General features: G+C 43.4%; 1 pseudogene; it reads left to right on the top strand.

The window, feature by feature from the left end:
- The first annotated feature begins 1231 nt into the window (after positions 1-1231).
- Positions 1232-20671, top strand: LOC147444863 (laccase-12-like; annotated as a pseudogene).
- The last annotated feature ends 4230 nt before the right edge of the window (positions 20672-24901 follow it).

Below are 24901 nucleotides of genomic sequence, written 5' to 3'. Positions count from 1 at the left end.
ATCCACCACTTAACCTTTGAATATAATCAGACACTTAGTGAGATGCTCAAAATAACTTACAGTTGGGTCGGTGTCGTGGAAAACTGGGAGGAGATGTTTGCAACTTTAAATCTGCATACTGGAAAGCATGTTGTATGAGGACCTCTTTCACCCGCTTGCTTTGTGCACACACTTTAAACTCTTTAACTTGTCCCTTGAAAGCCTCCACGAAATCATTGCGTTGCCTCCTCTTCCTCCTCCTAGTTTGCAGTAGTGCCCAACTTTCGATAGTTATTCGAGATCGTATCCATGCTTGATCATCTGTAGTATAACTGTTAAAAATGCCAACAGAGTCAATGGTAGTGCTAGGCCTTCGACAAGTAGTCATAGTGTGTGCAAATATGAAAAAGGGAAGAAAGTTTTGAGAGGAAAGTAGAGCTACTCAAAGTAATATTTGGGTGGGAACATAGATACTAGAGTCTTCGATGAAAGTTCTGAAATTCGTCGGTATAAAGTTAGTACGACTTATGGCATTTATGCCTTGAAAGCGTGAAATTGTGCAATTTGATGTACAAAAATAATATTTTCTCCCTTTTTTCTAAAAGAGCTTGGCTCCAAAATGTCGATTCTCAACGTAACGTAAGCCTCTTCTTCATTGGTCGAGTGCCACTCTCTCTCTAGAACAGAAAGGCCCAAAAGTGAGCCCAACTTTCTCCTAATGTCTCTCTCTCTCTCTCTCTCTCTCTCTCTCTCTCTCTCTCTCTCTCTCTCTCTAGTGGACGATTTGGGTGATCTATCATGCACCTATTGGATGATTACAAAATGGGCCCTTTTTAAACCTTTGAGGAATTGGGAGGGAAAAGGCAGGCTTGAAGCAACAGCGAGGCTGGACGAGGATGATGAGTAAGCTCGACAGACTCGGAACACCAGCCAACAACTGCCCTTTGTTGCATCTGATTTATTAATGGGGATGGACACTCTGCTTCCCTATAGATCTTGCTTGTACATGTTCCTCTTTTCTCCATCTACTGCAGTATTTCCATGGTGCCCCTATTCCTCTTCAAAGGTGCTACTCCCCTCATTCTGCTTCTAGTTGCCACATTTTTCCTCGAAGCGGCGACAGCTGCGCATCGCCACTTTCACTTCCATGTAAGCTCTCTCTCTCTCTCTCTCTCTCTCTCTCTCTCTCTCTCTCTCTCTCTCTCATTCTCATGCAGCTGCTCTCATCTTGTATGGTATTTAGCAGGTGAAGTACTCCAATTTCACACGACTCTGCCACACGAAGCTCATGGTCACTGTAAATGACCAGTTCCCTGGACGTGCCATCATCATTCATGAGGGAGACCGCGTATTTGTGATATCACCAATGAAATGGCAGACAAAAACATCACCATTCACACTGGTAATTATCATCCAAACTATAAAACCACTTTCTACATTGTGCAATAAAGTTCTTTGTAAAATGCTTAACAGCATAATTCCTACTTAAAATGTAACATTTTAGGTTTATGCTGTAATGTAGCATTTTGGGCGTTTCATGACAGGCATAGAGTCCGGCAACTGCGCACGGCATGGTTCGATGGGCCAGCATACATCACACAATGCCCAATAATGCCCGGTTGCAGCTTCCTTTATAACTTCACAGTAACGGGCCAATGCGGCACTCTGTGGTGGCATGCTCACATCTCTTGGATGCGTGCCACCGTCATGGTGCATTCATCATCCGCCCTAAGGTCCACCATAGCTACCCATTTCCCCCACCCACTAAGGAAATCCCTCTCGTCCTTGGTATGGTTTGCATGACCCACATTAACTGATCCATGATTTGGTAAATTTCATGCATTCATTTTGAGAGTGAAGCAGTCAATTTGTGTAGGAGAGTGGTGGAATTCGGACACACAGGCAGTAATTGCACAAGCTCTATAGTCTGGTGCGGGCCCTAATGTCTCTGATGCCTACACTATGAACGGACTACCAGGAGTCTTGTACAATTGCTCTAAGAGAGGTGACAATATCTCCAATGACAAAGGTGATGCTCCATCATGGCATCAAAGATAATTGATTGTGTGACTTGTCTGTACCGCCATTGTTGATATGTATTCATGGATCAATGTAGATATGTTCAAGCTCAAAGTGGCACAGAACCAGACGTACCTTCTCCGAATCGTCAATGCAGGGCTAAATGATGATCTATTCCTCAGCATTGCCAACCATACACTAACTGTGGTTGAGATCGATGCGACCTACACGAAGCCATACAAGACGGACACTATCCTCATTACACCAGGACAGACAATCACACAAGGGGCTTTGGACAGCTTACCATATAGTAAAATATATATAATTTCTAGATGATTTACTAGTTTCAATACACACATCTAGTAAGAGTGCAAACTAGTAAAAAAGAGACTATTCCTAGATGATACATATAGTAATTTTCTTACTATATGGAGAGTTGAATAGCCATATGGCAATTTTAGTCTCAATATGGTAAGAAAATTTCTAGTTCAATGTAGGAGTTGACTCAATTACTAGTTGGATCTTACAGATCGGTGGTCTCAAACTAGTAAGTCAACTAGCAATTTTTGTTTACGACCTAGCAAGTCATCTAGTCATATACAAGAACGGTTGCTTGCAAACTAGTAATTCATCTAGCAACTTTCTTATGAACAAACTAGTAATTCATCTAGCAAATTTTCTATAAACGACCTAGTAGTTCATTTAGTAATTCATTAAGGAACATATAGACACAAACTAGTAATTCATCTAGAAATTTTCCTTTTATTTTTGGAAAGCTTCCCAACCGGTACCCCCTACGTTCATCGTTTGTATTGTAACGACGCTCACATGCATCTCTTACCCAATCAACTATGTTTCATAGGCAGGAGAGTGTGTCACTCACCTGCAAGCTCTACATAGCTTCACATGTCCTCAGAACTCTCTTTTTGTCCCCCCCTCTCTCTCTCTCTCTCTCTCCACAATCAGGTTGCTTGACGAACACTCACTCCAACCACTTCTCTTAGTGGCACCGTTTATTGCATGTGTTGTGTGTGTGTGTGTGTGTGTGTGTGTGTGTGTGTGTGTGTGTGTGTGTGTGTGTGTGTGTGTGTGTGTGTGTGTGTGTGTGAGAGAGAGAGAGAGAGAGAGAGAGAGAGAGAGAGAGAGAAATGAAATGAAATGTTATATTAACGTCTTCAAAAGGCCAAAATGACCTATGAGACCAAAAAGTTACAATTGGTGAATCTGATACCATGTATGAGTACGGAAATTACAAAGTTACAGAGAACTAACACTAGGACGCTAAGGAGAAAGGAAATTTGTGTGTGTGTGGGGGGGGGGGGGGTGTGTGTTCAGATGAAATTTCTCATCGGTCGCTGTCGGATCTCATCAACCTCTTGCATGGTCAGTACTCTGGTTGGGTGTCTTGCATGTCCAGCTAGAGTGATCTGTATCTTCTATTGCAGCCTGCGTCTGTATTGGGAGACCCCTCGAGGTCCTGGACGTCTGGATCTACCAAGTTCTGTGGCTCAATCAAGTAGTGTACCTCTAGTATGAGTAGGCTCTGAGATTTGCTGTAATGACTGCTCCATTGGCTCTCCTCTGGCTGGTGTAAAAAAATCTATGATTCGTCTCTGAGACTGTCTCTCCTCTGATGTTCTCAGCAAGCTCTCCCTAAGTTTGTGCAGCTCTAGCAGGAACAATCCGAGACACCTGTGATTATTTGTATCTCATGACTCTAGAAAAAGGTCCGAACCCTTCTCTGAACAGGCAGTGGAAGCGGCCGCGTATCTCATAGTATGCCTGGCAGTGACATGTGTAGTGCAGCTTTGTCTCTGGCTCTAAGTTGCATAGGTGACATATCCTAGCTCCTGTCGGCACCCCTCGAAATCTGCCAGTGTCGATTTGGAGCTGATGTGAGGATGTGCGTATCTATCCAATAGCGCATCTTATCCCATGAGATAAGTGTGTGTCCATGTATGCAGGCCCAGTCACAAAGCCATCCTCCGTGAGCTGGAGAAGATGCTCTCTGTAGAAGGCCATCTTCGTGCCTAACTCCTGTGTCGGCTGTATCCATGTGATCCTGGTATTTAGCTGAATCAGATCCTGACGTATAAGTCTGGTGATCTCTGTGCGTGTGAGAGACAGGGAGGGTGCATCCAGAGAGTATTGAAACGAAGGTAATCTATCCATCTTGAGACCATGCGACTGAAACCATGCTGTCATCTGTCCATACCAACATGTTGTATCGCCTTGTAGAGCTAGTTGTCGAGATGACTCCAAGGCAAGCCAAGCGTATCTGTCCCTGGGGAGGTCCCATAGACCGTGCATAAAAGAAACTGATCTCGTCAACGCCTCCACCACGAGGGGGAGGGCGGCTAGCTCGGCTCGGATAATCTCATGTGGTATTGAGACCTTAGCCCGAATCATCCGAGCGCTCATAGAGACCAAAGGCCTCTCCATACATCTCCATCCGTCTGTGCTGCCAGATCTCCCATGGTGGTCTACTGAGGGTCCCCATAACTAAACTCCATAGAGCATAGCTGGAGTCACTAGAGTGTCAAAAAGCCAAAGATTTGTTCGCGGTTCTTGAAACTGAACCTGCGAACAAATCCTCTCCAGTCCTCCCAAAGCTGCATATGCTCTCGTCATTCTAGTCTCTGATGCTCTCCTTAGTTAAAACACCGGTCCACCGAAGACTACCCCAAGATAAGTATATGCATCTGTGTACTCCACAGTCTCCTGGCCATACATAAATGTGGGTGCCGACCTCCTGACCCACTGTGGTGTGGTGTTGAACACCATAACCTTGGTTTTCCCTGGTTTTCCCTAGATTGACAGACAATCCACTGTCACGAGCAAATGTATGCAGAGCATCCAAGTGATGCTGCATCCCCTCTGGTGAGTCAGAGATCAACACAATATCATCAGCATATAGTAACAGTAGAATCCATGTCCCTGCTAGTTGAGCCTCCCTGTCCCCCTGACGCTCTACATAGTCCAAAAAATCATCCACATACATCCCAAAAAGACTCGGGGATAGGGGGCATCCCTGCTTTACTCCAATATTGGAGAGGGACCATGTCCGACATTCCCTCAGTGGTGCGTACCCGCCCCATCACTGTCCTGTATAGAGCCACAATCCCCCAAATCAGCTCTATAGGCACACCCATGTCCTGTAATCTGCGTACGAGTCTGGCTCTCGGCACTGTGTCGAAAGCTTTGAGGAAATCCACAAAGCTACAATAGATCCTCTTGCCATGGTGTCTACCCTCCTCAATAATAGCTCTGAGTGTCAGAATCTAGTCAAGAGTGGAGAAACCTCTCCTGAAACCTGCTTGCCCTGGTGCTCTTATGCCCTCTCGCTCTGCCCATCTACTCAGCTCTTGTTCAAGAATGGATGCATACAGCCTAGCTAATGTGTGCCCAACCATGATGGTGCGATAATTCTCGGGAATCATGGGATCTCCTGACTTAAAATAGGCACAATCGTGGACATAGTCCAAGTCTCAGGGAAGCCTTCATACATGGCTCGATTAAACATCATAGTCGAGAGCTCTGCGAGCATATCCCTGGCATGGATGAAGTGCTCTGCTACCAGACCATCATGATCATGTGCTCTCCTTGTCTTCATCCTGTCAATAGATTTCCTTACCCTCTCGGCAATAAAGAAAGAACATGTCTCCGGGCATGTATCTAGTTGGTCCGGTAGAGGTGGTTGTCCTGGTGCTGTGTAGAGAGATGTGGTATATTCCCCCCATGTCTCGGTGGAGGTGACCGCTGGTGGTGGTGAATGTTCGTGGAATAGCCTCCATGCTTCGCCTGAGTCCCGAGTTATAAATAACTGATACAGATCTTGCTCTAGCTGGGATAAATAAGCCCTTTTCTTTCGTCGCACTAGGCGGCGAAAGATAATCCGTGACTCAAAAAAAGGGGGATAAGAGCCGTGTCTTGCTATGCATTAACTAGATTTGTAAGATTTACAAGACTTTGCCAAATAGTGGTTACCGATGTGCGACTTTGTCAGGAAAAAACCGGGGTCTAGTGTATTTTAATCGCCTAAAATTGTAAAGTACCAATTAGATTGTGAGCTTGCCTTTAAGAAACTGAAAATTAACACAAGTTTTAGTGTCATTACTGGCAAAAGCTTCAAATTTTGATTCAAAACCAAGGAGTTTCAAGTTTGGCCTTATTTTCACGGGTTAAGGATCAAAATGCATGTTCCTAGCGCTGTTGTGCTGCATGATATTAGTGCAATGAGGGAGACATGTTTCACAAATATTGAAAAGCGGCAAATACAATTCATTTGTATTAAGAGAGTTCAATGGATACTAACATATTTTACTCTTTTAATTGATACCATTTGCAAACTCAGATCTAAAAAGTATAAAGAAAAACTTAAAAGATATGTAAACCTGGCAGAGCTTTGGAACTCTTCCTTAAAATCTTTAAAGAAAAATTAGAAGAAATGCAAACCTGGCAGAGCGCAAATCGTCCCTGTGCCGAACTTGTGCTGCAGAGCGATGGCAGATACGAACCTGTTGCGCCAGCAGTCAGCGCTACTCTCTCTCTCTCTCTCTCTCTCTCTCTCTTCGTGCAGCTGGCCGCGATGCTACACCCTCTCTCTCTCTCTCTCTCTCTCTCTCTCTCTCTCTCTCTTCATGCAGGTGAATATGCTAAGTGGCGGGAGGCAGCTAAGATTAAAGACTTTCTTTCTTGGCCTTTCTGTTTAGCTCCAAAACTTTTAAATTTAACACATGCCTTGGGTGAATGAAAAACTTCTCCTGTTAAGAAATGAGAATACTTTGGGTTAGGATTTCGTTGGCTTCTCCCTCGCGGTTGATGGTGACTCATGATGGTATCATGTGGTGGGAGTGGCTCTCTTGTGCGGCTTTGGATCTGGTGTTGGGGGAGCAGGGTTGCTATGGCAGGATTTCCTTGCTTTGTGGCTTCATCCTCGGGTCTCGGGTTCCTATCTTTAGTAGTTTTTTATTTTCGCAATTTTCTTTCGTTGTTGTATCTTGTCTAGCTAGTGTCGTCTTTTGTCCTGGAGGGGGATTGCATCCGGGAGTGGCAGGCTTGGTGTTTGTCCGTGGCACCCTCTAGAACACCGTGTTCGTGTAATGGTCTGCTGGTTTGTATATGATATATGAACACTTGGTGATCTGTAGTAGCGGGTTTGGGGATCCCTGTAAAACCCTGAACTTTTTGTATCTATGTGTTACGGCAATGCTCCATGGCACAGTCTGTGCATGGAGTACTTATTGTATTTTCTTGTTCTTATAAATATATTCACTCACATAATGTGAGTTTGGTAAAAAATAAAATAAACAACGAGAAAACTTTGGATTATGCCAAGTCTCCATACTTTGATGCTCCACCTAGACTCTGACAAATCTTTTATATATATATATATATATATATATATATATATTAGAAAGATAGACCTAAGGTGCTAGTTGGTTGCAAATCCTTTCTCCCCACCTCACTCCTTAGTTTTCTTCCCATCTTCTCCATGATGGCTGCTATTGTAGCTTCATGCCTTGGATTGCGGGTGTAGTGGGCTGCGAACTGGCGCTCTCTCCACCCAGCCACCTCCCCTCACTTGCTCCTGCCCAATGCTCTCCCCTTGAATTGGGTGTTGACTTCCAACACTATAACTCCTTGAACGGAGACTCGGCCTTGATTTGTGGAACCAAGGTTATGTAAATCTCATCCCTCAGCCCCCGTCTCTTTCATGGGGGGACATGGAGAAGCCTCTCCTCTCTATGATCTCGCGGCTCATTATAGCCAAGGCCTCAGTACCACGTGCTATTGTTCGAGCAGAGCTAGCTAGGGCCCCCCCCACTAGTGGTTGAGGCGCTCACCAGATCTGTCTCCTTCATACACCGCATGTGGGAACTTCCTAGAGACAGATATGCCCACCTTGCACTTGAGTCCTCTCGACAGTTAGCCATGCAGGGAGATACAGCATGCTGGTATGGGGAGATGACATCATGGTTTCACGCGCATGGGTTCAGCATAGCCTCAGATTGCCTCCCTTCCAGTACTCACTGGATGCACCCTCTCTGACTCTTACACAGTCCGAGATCACCAAGCTCACCTGCCAGGACTTGACTCAGCTAGACACCAGGAGGACATGGATACAGCCAGCACAAGAGCTGGGCATGAAGATGGCTTTCTACAGAGAGCATCTCCTCCAGCTTACGGTTGATGGTTTTGTGAGGAGGCCCAGATACATGGACACCCACTTGTCTCATGGGATACGATGTGCTATCGACGAGATACGCACATCTTCACACCAACTGCGGATCGAGACTGGGAGATACAGCGGAGTACCAACAGAGGCCAGGACATGTCCCCTGTGTGACATCGAGCGTGAGACAGAGTTGCACTACACATGCCACTGCCCCGTCTACTACGAGATATGAGGCCGCTTCCATTGCTTGTTCAGAGAGGGCTTTGGACCATTCTCCAGAGTCATGCAATATGAGGATCATAGATGCTTGGGTTTGTTTTTTCTCGAGCTACGCAGACACAGAGAGAGCCTGATGAGAGGAGAGGCAAGCCAGTCTCAAAGACAGATCGCAGATTTCTTTAGAGCTGCCACTGGACACCCGGAGGAGTTACTACCACAGCAGAGCTCGTCGTCTCACACTAGAGGCACACTGTTCGACCGAGCGACTGAGATGGGGAGATCCAGATGCCCATGACAGTGGAGGACTACACAGCATCGGCGGAGGCTGCATCAAAGGATTCGGATCACTTTGGCTCGACATGCACGACGCCCGGTCATACTACTGACCATGGAGGAGATTGATGAGATCCTCCAGTGACCGATGCTGGATCTCTTGTGATCTAGCTATCCCAGCTAGCTACTTAGCTCACACCTAGTAGTTTAGGATTCCATAGTATTTTATTGTGACATTTGTCATTTCATTTTTGTCATCTTGTTACTCTGACTTTGTATCAGATCCACCACATTGTAACTTTCTGGTCTCATAGGTCACTTTCGCCTTTTGAAGACGTTAATATAACATTTCATTTTCATTTCATCTCTCTCTCTCTCTCTCTCTCTCTCACACACACACACACACACACACATGTGAACAATGATCATACACCACTCATTGCTCTCTCTCATGTATGTGACAATACTCATTATACATTGAAATCTATAGCCACAACATTAAGTTGCATAATTTAATTCAAACTTTGCAAATTGTGTGGGCTTTTAAGGGTGCATGACACATAAGCATGGTGTGTGCCACTTAATGGTGAAGAACGATCAACATGTAAGTCCCATCGTAGGATATTTTCATGAATAGAAAAAGTTAGCCTGGGCATCATAAACTTTTGACATATTGATTGCTTTTGATATACTTCATGCATCAGGTCCTAGAATTGAGCTTTTAAGTGTGAAACAGTTGAAGAGAGGAGATGGAATTTGAAGAAGTGAAAGAGTAAAAAAATATCAACCAACAATCAAAATACAAGTAAACTTACATAAGGATATTTTCTCATTTTGGTCAAGATGTATGCAAATAGGTGATTTTGTTGCATAAGATCGGTGTAATTTCCTACCCTCAAAATGCACATATGTAAGTATATGGTGTGAGGAATCAGGACATCACCCACACTTAGCTAGATATGTGGTGTGTCTTCTAGAAGCTCACTATGTTGTGGTAAAGTCATTATGCATGACATGCCAAGGAATTTTATTGAAAGCTTCTATAAGAGAGAACATGCTATTGGAGATCGAGGTAGTTGATTGGAATAGCTAGAATATTTGGTTCAAGAAAAGCTACATCATTGAGCTCTAGCTTGTGTGGAAAGAGTACTATGGTGGAGTTTGTAATATAGTGAAGCATTGAAACAGGTAACAAAGCTAGTCCATCAAAAGAAGCTTGCATGGACAATTGCTAGAAATTTGAAAATAGTGTAAAACTTGAAACCAAAAGGGTTTTTTTGTTGACAATCACTCATGCTATTACTTAGGCTTGGATGAAGTTTATGCAAGACTCAAAGAAGAAGTTGGCCTTGAGCTCGTTATTATACTTGCCAAACTTTGGCAAGTAGCTTCAACCAAGCGATGTTGCTCAAAGAGTGCTAATATTTCTTGTAGCATAATATGGCACATGCGATTATGTTGAGGGTGATGGCATGTAGAGCTAAGGAAGGCATGACAAGTTGTTATATTTTATTCTAGAGCTCAATCCCTCTATCAACACCTTGGTCCTGCAAAGGCAATACAGTGTAACACAAATAAACACAAAAGAAGATAAAAGCTGATGTCAAAAGTTGAATTAACTCTGCAAAAATAAAGAAGTTAGAATTGCTTGTGTTAGAGCCTAGTCCAAAAATACTTAAAAAGTGCTTGCAATATCATGAACGATTTCGACTATATGGCAAGTGTAATGTAAATTATGGCTTGCAAGCAACCTTGCATCAGAACACATGCAGATGGATCCCTTAAAGCTTCATAACCCGCTCATTGCACTTGACTTGCTTTCTTCAGTACATTAAGCCAGAGTTTCAAGACATGGAACCATACACTATCAAGCCACATTTGAGTTGCCACTAGGTTGGTAATGGGACACTTTTATGTCCTGTTAAGTGACCATTTTCCTTGAATTATGTCAAGAGTTTCAAAATGGATTTTGAGGTGCTATCTGTCTAAAAAGTTGTCTCATGAACTGAAAAAAACTTGACATTTTTTTGGAATATCAATTCCATCTTTAACCTTGTCCTTGCACAACATTTCACAACCTAAACTGTGTGAAAAAACGGGTCCTGTTTTGGGCTTTTTTCAACTTTTTGCAACTATACCACTCTAGAATTCATGTTTGTGAGGTCTATAATGCTAGAGAACTATCTTTAGTAGTCCTCAACATGTCCCAATGCTTCTAGGGACACTACAAGAGGCTATTCATATTAGCGACGCTCACACAACGACGCTCAAAAAAAAAATTCCCGGCGTCGCTATGAGCGTCGCAAATTTACTTGTAAATTTGCGACGCTCATAGCGACGCCGACTGGGCTAAAAAAATAACAGAGAGCGTCCAAAAACTCAGATCTCAGATCTGAGTTTTTCGGCGCCCTCAAGCAAGGAGCAGGTAACGCTCTCCCTCTCTCTCTCTCTCTCTCTCTTTCTTCTCCACACACACACACACACACACACACACGAGGAGAGGAAGGAGAGCCAGGTATGCTCCTCACTCTCATGTTCCCTTCCCCTCTTTCTCTCTCCCTCTCTCTCTCTCTCACACACACACACACATAGTGTTTTTGAGAGAGAGAGAGAGAGAGAGAGAGAGAGAGAGAGAGAAAGAGAGAGTACAAACATAAACAAAAACGCACACACACATACATAAACAAAGAATGCACACACACATTGAGAGAGGAAAAGAGAGAGAGAGCATGCATAAACAAAAAACGCACACATTGAGAGAGGAAAAGAGAGAGAGAACATGCATAAACAAAAAACGCACACATTGAGAGAGGAAAAGAGAGAGAAAACATGCATAAACAAAAAAACGCAAACACATTGAGAGAGAAAGAGAGAGAAACTAATTTAACATCGTAGGAAACTAATTAAAATTAAAAGACCTAAAGATCTAGCCGACGAGGAGTTGAACTCAAGACCTATTATTCAAGAGGGAAATGGCATAACCAATCTACCATACTTGGCATGGGTGATAGAAAGGTTATACCATTTATCTCTTTTTATTGGCACACACATCCACACACGCGCACACACACAAGAAGAAGAGAGTTATAACGTCGTAGAAAACTATCCTAAAAGACGTTAAAGATTAGGTTAGATGTAGACTTACGTTAAATTAGATTTAGGTTTATTTAAGTTAAATTAGATTAGATTTAGGTTTATTTTTAAATAGATTTACGTTTATTTACGCTAGATTTAGATTTACGTTATATTAGATTAGATTTAGGTCTCCATAGACTGCGATGCCTGCATGAAGCGGGTGAAGAAAGCCCTCAATGGAATATAGGGTATTGCTGCCTTCACTCATGGTGGGCTCCGTCGATCCAAAAGTACTGGTGAAATGTCTTCAGAAGATAGGGAAGAAGGTGGATCTTCAGGGCGGCAAGAGTCACTACATCCCCGACAGAATGACCATCTAGACAACCTCTAGTCATTCAACAACAACTTCAAAGTCAGTAACAAGAGCAAGAGCGGTCTAAAGGGCCAATTGCTGTCGTCAGATGTGGATGGAGATGAGGAGCGTCACCGCCGGAAGTTAACTCTCACATCTTTAGTGATGAGAATGCCAACTCTTGCCGAGTTATGTGAAAAATTATGTGTTAAATCAGTTTTAAGGTTCTTATAATCCCTGTTAGTTTAGTTCTTTGTTTTTAATATAACATAATTTACGTTAGATTTAGATTTATGTTATATTAGATTAGACTTAGGTTTATTTAGGTTTACCCACACACACACACACACACACACACACACACACACACACACACACACACACACACACACACACAAGCAGAAGAGAGTTTTAACGTCGTAGGAAACTATCCCAAAAGACGTTAAAGATTAGGTTAGATGTAGACTTACGTTAAATTAGATTTAGGTTTATTTTTAGTTAGATTTACGTTTATTTATATTTCGGCTTATTTACGTTAGATCGAGTCCACGCAAGAATTACTTACGGTTTAGGGTTTAGAGTTAGACGAACAGTGAAAAGATCTACTGTGAAAAGATGTTAAGATGTTGTGAAGTGCTACAGCTAGAGAAGAGGCAAAGGGGTTTTGTCCACTACATGCAGTATCATGTAGACGTGGGTCTGTAGATTTCTTGTACCCACAAATATAGGTATTGACCAATAAAGACGAGATTATAACCCGGTGGTTCTGATGTCCGTGCACCTCTAGACCGAGGTGTGTGGGGATTGGAAATGACTAGAGAATGTGAGGTAAAGAGAGAGAGAGAGAGAGAGAGAGAGAGAGAGAGAGAGAGAGAGATAAGACGAAGAATGCCAATAGAATATTAAATTTGTTGTCCAGGTTATAAGTTTCTTATCCTCATTATGAGTAGTGACGAGGATGTGGGACCGTCCAACCGAAACACCTATCTCTCAACGAGGGTCTTATGTCCTTGTAATCAATGCAAGCATGCTGTGCGATGGACAAGACGTGTTTCTTTGCAGCATGTTCGCGAATTTGGAGAGTTCGATCCATCTATTATAGATCGAGTTGTTGCCAATTATAACTCGTCGGACTCTGACGCTGGCCAACAAGCAGCAATCTTGCAACCCAATAGACGTGTTCGCAGGCGCTTTGGTCAAGCAGCATATGTGAGGCCACAAGATGTAGCCTCTGACAGCTCGGGGGATGATCATGCAGAGCACATTCCCAACGAGGCAATGTATGAGCCCGAGATTGATGAAATGATCGAGACGATCATGGATTCAGAAAGGCTTATCTATGATGATATGAAAAGTGAAGCCGATACGCCATTGTATAATGGAGCACGTATGTCTAGATTGAAAGCACTCCTGGTTCTTCTCAACATGCAGGCAAAGTTTGGATGGATTGACACTAGCGTCACATCGCTTTTCAGGTGATCTATTACAATTAGTTTACTTTAATAAAACTCTAAATGTATAATGATCTGATAGATTTTTACACAACTGTATCGTATTTTTATGTTGTGTAGATTGCTTAAAGAGCACATACTACCAGCTGACAATGTGATGCCAGATTCCTGAGATGAAGCAAGAAAGATTTTGCGAAACTTGGGAATGGATTACAATTCTATCCACGCTTGTCCTAATGACTGCATTCTTTTCAGAGGGGAATACATAGACATGGAGAAGTGTCCGAAATGTGATTCCGAAAGATATCGAGTAGATCTCCACGGGACAAAAATTCCACAAAAGGTTTTGCGACATTTTCCTCTGCTTCCTCGCATCAAGCATTTCTTCGAATGTAAGTCCATGGCCGCCCTAGCATCATGGCATGAGGAGAATAAATCTTCGGATGGTGTGCTACGAATTCCTGCAGATTGCGCAGTCTGGAAACATATAGATGGAACATGGTCGGATTTTGCCAGGGAAGCTCGAAATTTGCGCTTAGGCCTGGCTATGGATGGCGTAAATCCATTTGGTCAAAGATCAACATCTTACAGTGTATGGCCCGTTGTCATAGTCAACTACAACATTCCCCCGTGGTTGATTACGAAGAAGGGGCACCTATGGCTAAGCTTGATTGTGCCAGGGCGATATAAAGTGGGGAATATGGATGTGTATCTTCGTCCACTATTGGAAGAGCTACAACAATTGTGGATTGGCATAGAGGTGGTGGATATGAGCCGACACACAGGACGACGGAATGCTTTGATCAGAGGCATTCTAATGTGGACCATGCATGACTATCCCGGGCTAACAGAATGCTCAGGTGATCTATTGACACTCCTCACTCAGAAACTGTAAATCTTGTTTTTTCCCATAGTTGATCTATTATCATGTGTATACATGCAGGGCTTCAAACAAGCGGATACAGAGCATGTGTCACATGTGGACCTAGACTGAATGCACGTAGGGCGCCCTCACTGAAGAAGAAAATCTACGAAGGTCATCAAGCGTATCTTCCAAAGAATCATGTGTTACGCGACGGCTTTTTGGGAAGAGAGCCACCAAGGATGTCTGCACAAGCATGGTTAGAACAGAAGGAGATGTGCAATGACGGATTGCCTCCAGTGATGAAGAGACTATCTCTATGGTACGAGTTACCATACTGGCCCCGACTCATGATCAATCACTTGCTCGATCCAATGCACATATTCAAGAATGTGGGTAATCTACTATGGGACCATCTGACCGGCAAGAAAGATACTTTGGGAGCCAGAGTTGACCTTAGAAATGTGGATCGTATGGAACAATATTGGCCGCAAACAGCGTCTAATGGATCGATAAAACTCCCTAAAGCACCATGGATTTTCACAGGAGCCCGAGAACGCAAAGTAAAAGAGACCATTTGATCTTTGCGGACCCCCACTGGCGTAATGCACTCGCTCCGAACGTGTTTTACTAAAGAAGGAAAGCTTACCGGTTTGAAGTCACACGATTGGCATAAAATGTGTCAGGTACGCTCATAGTGGACTTTAATATCATTGCTGCACATACTTTACAGTTTATTTTACCGGTTGCCATTGAGGGATGTTTGTCTCTCGACATCCGTAACACAATCTACAAACTTGCAAAGCTGGTGCAATGGATCTCACAAAAGGAGATCAACGTAGACTCCATACCATTCGCCAAACTAAATGCTGCGGAGCTTGTGTGCATGTTTGAGAAACATTTTCCTACTACCATGCTAACCATTCAGGTGCATCTTCTTGTTGACATAGTTGATGAGGTGGAAATAGCTGGCATAGTTCATTCCAGATGGATGTTCTTCTTAGAACGTTTCATGAAAACGCTTAAGGGATATGTGCGTCAAAAGGCATGTCCGGAGGGTAGCATGGCAGAAGGTTGGTTGGTATCAGAGTCCCTAGTGTACATTGGAGAGTGGCTAGACGGATTTGATAAAGCCCGGGACACGCTATGGCGAACCATAGATGATGAGCGCATATCTGGGTTTGTCATGTGCAATCTCGGTGTTGAGAAGAAGATGACAGAAGATCTAGAGGCTAAAATCAACCGATTTTGCATGCTTCACAATCCAGTGATGCAAAAGTGGATTTCACAATATGGGGATGCAAAGCAAGAGCGACAAAGGGCACGAATCGAGTGGAGACGGGGAAGACGACCACCGATGCACTATCTGACGGTTTTGGAGAGCCTACCAACCTTCATGAGCTTAAGATGGTTGCACAACCAATTGAAAAGCGCACAACAATGCGGTGACGAAGTGACTGAGGAAGAGTGGGAGTACTCTCAGGGTTGCGCGACCAAGGTAAGTTTGCAATGTACGACTAGCTAGTGACTTTATTTCTAAACGTTTGAACGGCCACTCATAATCTTTGTTCGTTGTAGTATAAGTCATACACAGCAGCATGGTGTAAAGGTCGACATTTTAGGGTGGAACGAATCGACAAAAAGCGTTTTACTCAAGATTGTGGAATCATGGCAAAATTTGAACAGTATAGTCGACGACGTTCCTCTGATGCAGATCCTGTGGTGGCGGAACTCACTTACTTCGGCACGCTGCAAGCGATTTTGAGGATCGATTACAGAGGATTTTTTGTCGACTTGTTCGACGTGCAATGGTTCAAGATAATCATGGAGGGTCGCAATGCTACTGTGCGTAGAGGAGAGTCTGGTTTTCTTGAGGTGGATTCTACTAAGAAATGGACTGACCTAAGAGACACTTTCGTACTACCCGAGCATTGTGAACAAGTAAGTATGTAAATAGTTAACATCCCCCTTTTACAAGTTATGTGCTTGAAAGCTCTCATGTAAGTTATGTGGCTCTGGCAGGTAATATTTCATCCTACAAAGTCTACATCAAACTGGTGATACGTCATAGAGGTAGCCCCTTGTAGTGCAAGGACGTATGAAGGGTACCATGTGCCAATCACAATGACATCAATGGAGGAGATCAGAGAAGATGCTCAATCAGAAGCCGCTGCGGTGGTGCCAGACGAGCATCAAGATGCTACTACTCTATATGGGGTGCATGCAGAGGAGCTACAAAATGAAATAGAGGATATGTGTTTAAACGGAGAGCTCTATATAGATATAGGAAGTTATGCTGAGTTATGCGAGGATGAGAGAGAGATCTCTTAAAGCCACAAATATTGTATTTGAACAATTTTGTTCCGTGTTGTAAAAGCTCTGGTTCTCTAAGTACCTTCCATGGTGTATAACGCTCTTTTCTACTCGCGCTCACATCTTTTGATTGAAAATTCTGAGTTTTCCACTTGCCTCTTCTATCACTCAATTCATTGCGTCATTGTATTTATATGCGTCATTACTCATTGTATTTAATGGTCTTTGCGTCATTGTCTACTCTATTCATTCAATATTAAGTTTAAATATTCGTGTGTTTAATGCAGGTATGGATGATGAGGAGTTTCTTTCTTCTTCGTCACCGCAGCAGAGACAGTGGTACGTGGAGCATCATCGCTCTGGCGCATCATCGCACTTTCCTACTCCATCCGCATCTCCCTCTCTTTCGGAGCATTCGGCGCGCTCCGAAGCTTCGGCGTCGACGAGACGAGCTTCACACTCGTCTAGACACCGGCGCTCTAGTGGTGGTGGTGGCGGTTGTTGTGGGGATTCTGCCACCGATGCCTCCACACCGCCTCGTGTTCGACGAGGCTCTTTACCCTCCCCTTCTTTGCCCGCCCCCACACCAGCCACAACATCGCCATCTATGCCAGGTTTTGCACGACTGACTGTTCCTAGAAGCTACACACCTCTACCTACTCCGCTAGGAGCCACCCCAATCGACACTCCTCGCTTCGGGGCCCAGATGCCGGTGGAGACACCTGACGTCCGTACCCCTATCGACACGCCGCTAGAGACCCCTGCCAGGACACCCAGGTTCACGCGTCACCGGCCAGAGGGCTTGCCTTACTCCGTCGACTTCAACGGTAGCATCATCATGGATGATGACGGCAAGAAGGTGATCTCGCGCATGCGTGGTCTTTGCTCTCAACTGTTTAGACACTACATACTAAACAAATGGAGTGAAGTACCAAGTGATTTAAAAAACAGAGTTATCAGCATACTTCATGATGAGTTTCCCGTTCCAACACGGGATCAGCGCTTCAATGAAGACCTGATGAAGATTCGAATGCGCGAATACTGCAAACACAAGCGTTCCGAAGTGCGAAAAGCAATCAAGCATGGGTGGAACAGGCCAGATTGGCTGGCCAAAGAAGATTGGAAGAATGCGAAGAAAGCAGCGCGCGAGAATTCCGACAAGTGGAAGCAACAAAAGGATGCAGCCAGAGCGCGAGTAGAGGCAGGGAGCTCGCACTACTTGGGGAGCGGTGGATGGGCATCATTTGAGGCCGATTTTGTAAGTGTTTTCGCATTGCTCTTTATGTTCGATAGTTTAGGGTTTATGAGTTTTTTAATTCTAACATAATGAAATCTTTGTATGTTTTGACAGTGGTCGATGATAGGACGTGATCCCACACCGTACGAGCACGAGTACGCAGGCAGGAAGGGCTTAAACGCCCTGATGGACATTCTCAGTTCTCGCGGTGGCATGCTTAGTATTAGGGTTTACTCTTTTCTATTTTTTGTATTGTTTTATAAATGTCGTTATATGTTTATACTTACTGAAAGCTGTCTTATTGTCTTTTTTTGCAGAATCCGACAGATACGCCGCTTGGACGCGATGAGACGTCTCACTAGACGACGTCAGTTTAGCCGTAGCTAGATAGCATTAGTTTAGGGTTTCTCATAGCTTATGTATCATGAGACGGATTTTATACGTCTTTTTGAACCATGTATATTATTACATTTGTCACCACAGTTCATTTTGCCAATCAATTCTTTATGCCTATGATGTTGTAGAATTGTCATTATTACATTTGCCAATCAATTCATTTTGCCTATGATGTGTACAATTGTCAATTTTACGCTTGTCAATTTTGCAAACAATGCGTCTCGTGGGTGACTATTTTGGGTCTATTATCTACCGCAAGTGTAATGTAAATTATGGCTTGCAAGCAACCTTGCATCAGAACACATGCAGATGGATGCCTTAAAGCTTCATAACCCGCTCATTGCACTTGACTTGCTTTCTTCAGTACATTAAGCCAGAGTTTCAAGACATGGAGCCATATACTATCAAGCCACATTTAGGTTGCCTTAATACACTACTCTAAACATGCCTGAAGGGCCTATCTTTCCCCCTTCTACAACTTCACCTAACTAGATATTTGTGCATGTTCACTAGAAGCTCATGATGTTAAGTACTCTATCAAATACAATGAGAAAGAATATAATTTCCTACATGATAAAATGTACAAAATGTTATGCTTTTGTTAACAAACAGACTATCAGAAGAAATGTATAGGAAACCAATTCTAATCTTAGATTTTCATTGTAAATGATTAGCAGTAGATAGTTACCATGTTCTAAGTGTGAACTTGTATACTTGCTATTCAATAATTGTGTTGGACCTAGGATTTGTTGGCTCTAACTAGTAACCACATAGCTACTATAACAAAACTCTAGAGGCACCTCGAGATTGCTTGTCCCATCGAGCAATTCTTAACTTACCATATAGAAACTCAGAATTTTGCTCTTTGTAGCTAGCAACTCTACAAACTTACTATATAGGAAACCCAACGGAGCTTATAAATTGCTAGTTTCATCTAGCAATTACTAACTTACCATATAAAAAAATTGGAATTTCATACTTGGATCTAGCAACTCCACATACTTACCATTTAGAAAATCTAGAGGCACTTTGAATTTGCTAGTTTCATGTAGCAAACTACAACTCACCATATAGGAAATTCTGTAAAATAATAATTTTGCTAGATCCATCTAGAAAAAATCTCTAAAGTTTCTAGTTCTATCTAGGAAGTACACAAAACGCAATGGGTGTTGCTATATGGTAACATGTCCAAATTTCCTTGTGTCAATGCCTTGCTCACCACTGACAAAGCCATTAGAAAGTATGTCCTGGCAATGTGGGCGTACAATTCAGCAGGCCCCAACGTGCCATTCGATAACTCCACCGGCATAGCCGTGATAGAGTATGAGGGAGGATCTAACTCATTGAAGGCCATCATGCCCACACTTCCTGCTTATAATGACACCGCCCTAGCCAATAACTTCAGTGCCAGCCTGAGAAGCCTGAACTCTAAACAATTCCCGGCACTTGTTCCTTCCACAGTTGATCGTCACCTGCTCTTCACGGTGGGGCTCGAAAGAAAGGCATGCCACCGAGGCAAGAAATGCCAAGGGCCATCCGGAGGCAGGTTTGCGGCAGCAGTAAACAACATATCATTCAGCTTGCCCCCAGCACTGCCCTGCTCCAATCTTTCTTCTGCTCCTCGAAGCTGTCGCATGTAGCTGGTGGTGAAAATGCAAGCAAAGTAGTGTTTCCAACAACATTTCCGGACGAGCCGACGAGGCGCTTCAACTTCACGGGCACTGTACAACCCAAAAACATTGCGCCACAAGAGGGGACGCGACTGTCGAGGATTCCATTCAATGCCAGCGTGCAGCTAGTATTGCAAGGGACGAGTATCCTTGGAACAGAGAGCCACCCAATTCACCTGCATGGCTACAACTTCTTTGTAGTGGGCCAAGGAACGGGGAACTTCAATAGCAGTAGCGATCCTGCTACCTTCAATTTGGTCGACCCTCCCGAGAGGAACACTATTGGGGTTCCAAAAGGGGGGTGGGTGGCACTCCGCTTTCGAGCAGACAATCCAGGTGACAAGTTGCTTCCTTTTGCCTTGATGATTTTTTGCACACAGAAGCATTGTGCCTCTCCAAAGGCTGAAATTCGACGAAAAATGACAACCCACCTCTACAGCCCTGCTGTGTCACAATGATAGGTTGTGAATTGAGACAATGAGAGGATCTAACATTTACCTTATTTTTTGGTGACAGGAGTTTGGTTCATGCATTGCCACTTGGAAATCCACACTAGCTGGGGCTTGGAGACTGCGTTTCTCGTCCCCAACGGAAAATTGAAGCATCAGTCTCTTCAACCTCCTTCTTTGGACATGCCAACTTGCTGACCATGAGTCCCATGCACATTCAAGTCTTGCACCAACAATTTTCCTCCAAATTTTTGTGCTGACCCATTCCTTCCCAGATTTTTTGAGCTCCCACACTAAAAAAGAATAAATGCCCTGTCCACGATCGATCGATCGACATTACCTTGATGACTGGAATAAAAACTGACCTACATTGTCATGCCTGATACAACCCTCATCATCCATGTCCTGGTTCAATGTGCACATAATGGTACACTTTTTGATCCATGTTGATTGACTCAAAGCACACATATTAGAGCATGGTCACGCGAGGCTTAGTTATCCGTAAGCTTGGCGGACTTCTGACAGGAGCGCAGAATGGAGACCGGGAGCAATAGGTAGAGAGAGGGACAGCCGGGCGTAGGCAAGAGAGAGAAACTCAGAGAGAGTCTGTGGCGACTGGGCAACATTTTGCAACTATGCCTTTTTAGGGCATAGTTAGCCTACAAAGCCAGTGGACACAACTGAAAAGCTGCCTCACCTCTGACAGCTTACGGAAAACTAAGCTGCGCGTGACCATAGCCTTATATTTGAGCAAAGACAAGTCTACATCATTGAGTACTGTGGGTCCCCATTCGGATAAATTTAAGCAGTACGAATCACGACGTGGCACAACTGAATATCCTCCGATCCCTTTGATCAAAAACTTTGAAAGGTGCTTGCTGCCATGTAGACACTAGAGCTCGAAATCTATCATCGCTCGGCCCTTGAGGGTTCGCCTGTCCTAAAGTAGCCGTACAGTAAAAATTATGTACAAGGACTGCAAGCTTAGGGTGGTCTGTAGGAATCATAAATAATTGGCAATGGAGAATAATTATGGCAGGTAAAAGGAATCAAGACCGGTAGACCAATAGGCCAAAAAAAAAGGTTGACCCGTAAAGCTGCAAAAAGGGAATCCCACAACTCTTTGAGATGCCATCTCTTCGGAGATTTTTGTGTGTGTGGGGCAGTGTTCCGAAAAAATTATTTTCACAAACATTCAAAAATCCCTCCAAGACAAATCTGAACCTGAAATTTTACCATACTAGCCGGTATTTTTGCAAAATTACACTATTTTCCATGTATTTTAAGCGGACGGAATTTTCTCCTTCTTGCCCTCTCCTCAACCGGCTACTTTGATTTTCCAATCGGCTCAAGGCTAAGCTGAGGCACACTTTTCCCGAACATTGGTGTGAGGAGAGTAAGCCTGAGCTATGATAGCATGTTGAACCTCATCACATACCTCTCTCCAAGCTCCATCTACCTCTGTAATCTATTCTTAGACTTATTTCAGAAATAATTTGTCGCGCGACACAACGAAGGGAGACTTTAAAAATTTTGTATATTTTTCATTTAAGTCGCATCACAAGAAGATTTAGAAAATTTCTCATGTAGGAAAAGGGAGCCTTTTTCAGTGTTTTTCATACAATGCATAACATCACGAGCTTCTGTTCGGGAGACACGGCATACCTAGGTAGGTACAATTTGGGGCAGGGGACCGCCGGCCGGCAAAATTTAAAACCTTCAAAGAAATGCGTCGATGTGATGTTTTGTAGCAAAACGCACTCTCCCCACTTGGTTCTAGCCCCGCTTTGTTCTAACCCATGATTGGGGTCATGGAGCACGAATGCTCAACCGAACAAGCTAGGTCCTAATTCGTTTGGGCGAGATTACTTGCCATAATTTCCAATTTGGTGCATCCCTTATGATTTCTAAGCTTGTAGTCCATGTACAAAATTTTTTACTTGTACGACTACTTTAAAACAGGCGAACCCTGAGCGTCCTATGCAACCAGCTATGCACTAATCATAAAGTCATGTTCACAATGTTTGATTTCACGGCTTGGGAGTCATTTTGAACCCATTTTGATCCTAAAAAGTTATGCTGGGTTTTTCAAAGGTATCACATATCATAATGGATAATTCTTTATGTCCATTCCACCATTTCACACAGGCTTCTATGCCGTCCTTGGGTCATGGAGCGCCCTCAATAATATGTCAAAACCCCTAGAACAAATCTTAGTAGCCTGTAAATATTATAAGGCTCCTTTAATATGTAGCCTCGGTCTTCTCATTTTGCTTCCTCTATAAACATTTTCTCTTTTTACGCTAGAGAGGGAAAACTACTCGTCCAACTTTAGATTTTCATTTTGATCATTCTAAAACATCTACAAGTGATCTAAATGGATTTTTACCATTATCGCAATTTAAATTTTAAAAAAAGTAAACTTGCTGACTACACCCTGTCCTTAGATTATAACCGTCCTCCTCTATGGACGTATGAAGGGAGAAAGGTTACATATTGCATTGGTGGATATTGCGCTAAGCATCATTCCAAAGAAGTTACTTAATATAAGAGGTTGGAAATTGACACATACTCTTCTCCATCCATCCATGCTATATAGACCCTTGGCTTGCTAAATATAGCCCCTTGGACCGCATGTGCATCGTGCCCTTGGTCCACTACCACTATAAGAGGAGTAGTCTATAACCGCTAGCATTGTCGCAAAAAAAACAAAGGAAAGTAGAAAGAGAAAATATTGCGTACGCGGCAAGAACCGCGGCTCAAATTGTAGTAGTGTTTTGAAAGCAATAATTGCGGTAATAGCTGTGGTAATATACTCGTAGCTATTACCTCGTCAATTGTTGCTCATATTACCGTGCTAATTACTGCTAAATGTCTATTAAAAATAAAGGTGCTCATTTGGGCCACATGAGCATCTTTATTTTTGACCTGCATAAAGCAATGAAACATCAATTGTTTTTTGAAAGAGTATGCAAAAAAAACAAAGAATCGAAATTGAATTTACTTTACCTTGGTAATTTAATGTGCAGAAGATCAACTATTTAAAAAAGTTACAAATAAAATGAAAATAGTTGTATATAAATTGTGCCACATTGGGACTTTACGAAAGTTTAGACGAATGTTTTTCTATCTAATCTTCCTCGTTCTCGTTGTCGTCCAGAGGCGCATTTGCTTGATCACCTTCTCTCTACATAAACCCAAACCAAATTAAACAAATATCAACAGCTCAAAACAATTGATACAAAATTATTTGTTTAAACTTACCGCTTGTAGTGATCCAACCGCTACGTCGAATTGCTCGTGAGAGATGTGGTTGTTCTTGATCAACCATCGCCAACAAGTATCAAATTATATATGCCGCTATCGATACTTGACTATATCTTTGGTTGGTCGAGTAAGAGTGATATTTTCCTAAGTTAACAATAACAATAACAAATCATTAACTATAATCTTTATAATCATTGTTTTAGGTTGTAATTTAATCAATCTTACATATTTATCCTTATAGGATGCTTTGCCTCCCGAGCCATAGTGTGTGGGAGTTTGTGTGGCGCGAGCTTTGCATTGTTGTCTGTAGGATGAGCCCGTTGCAGTCTGATCGCTCTTTTTTTGCATTACCCTCTCCCACTCCGCATCTGTCATGTTGCCACCGCGATAGCTCCTGTCTGGATTTCTAACCTGATTGGCTGCTGCGCGCTATACATTGGACTGCTTGTTTTTCAAACATGTTTTTATGTAGCTCTCCAACCACTATTGTGGAAAACGTTGATCCGAGACATTTGGAAATCTAGCATGCAATACGTCCTCAATGTAGCATGCATGATCAAGCAGTTGGTCTCTAAACTTTACAAAACAATTCTTATACATCTAATGTATAAGAATCTGAAGATGGCATCGAAACGCCCTGTTCTATGCTGTATCGAAGTTGACGTCCCCGCCATATTTTACCTTGTATAGCGTCCATGCGTGTTTGGCACGGGTGCATGAGTATCCTCGTTCTTTGCGTCAGGGATGACACACTCTCAAATAGGGGACTCCGTTCCCCCGCCACTATCAAAACAAGCGAATCCACAAGATCGTCCGCCGCTTCGTCTCTCTCGGCGCTCGCTGCCTTGAGACGAGCGTCGACACGCGCCACTAGAAGAAGTGTGTCGACGGTGTTCTGGCGAAGCACGAGTGGAATGGAGTGGAGTGGGATCCTGTGATGCCATGGGAGTGGGACCTTGCGATGCCATGGGAGTGGAACCCTACGATGGAAGGGGACTAGGACGATAAGAAGGGGTCGTAGACTGAGGTACCGTCGGTGCGAGGCTCTACATGTAAGGAGTCCCTCCCTGACTTCCCCATGGTGTGGACTGCGGAGAAAGACCGTAGGTCGCAAGCTGCTGCAGAGTGTAGCGGCCAAAGAATCCCTTCGTCGAACGGAGG

The sequence above is a fragment of the Adiantum capillus-veneris genome, chromosome 13 (assembly GCF_014529385.1).
Source record: "Adiantum capillus-veneris isolate H3 chromosome 13, ASM1452938v2, whole genome shotgun sequence".
NCBI classification, from domain to species: domain Eukaryota; kingdom Viridiplantae; phylum Streptophyta; class Polypodiopsida; order Polypodiales; family Pteridaceae; genus Adiantum; species Adiantum capillus-veneris.
This window is presented reverse-complemented; position numbering and strand designations above follow the sequence as displayed.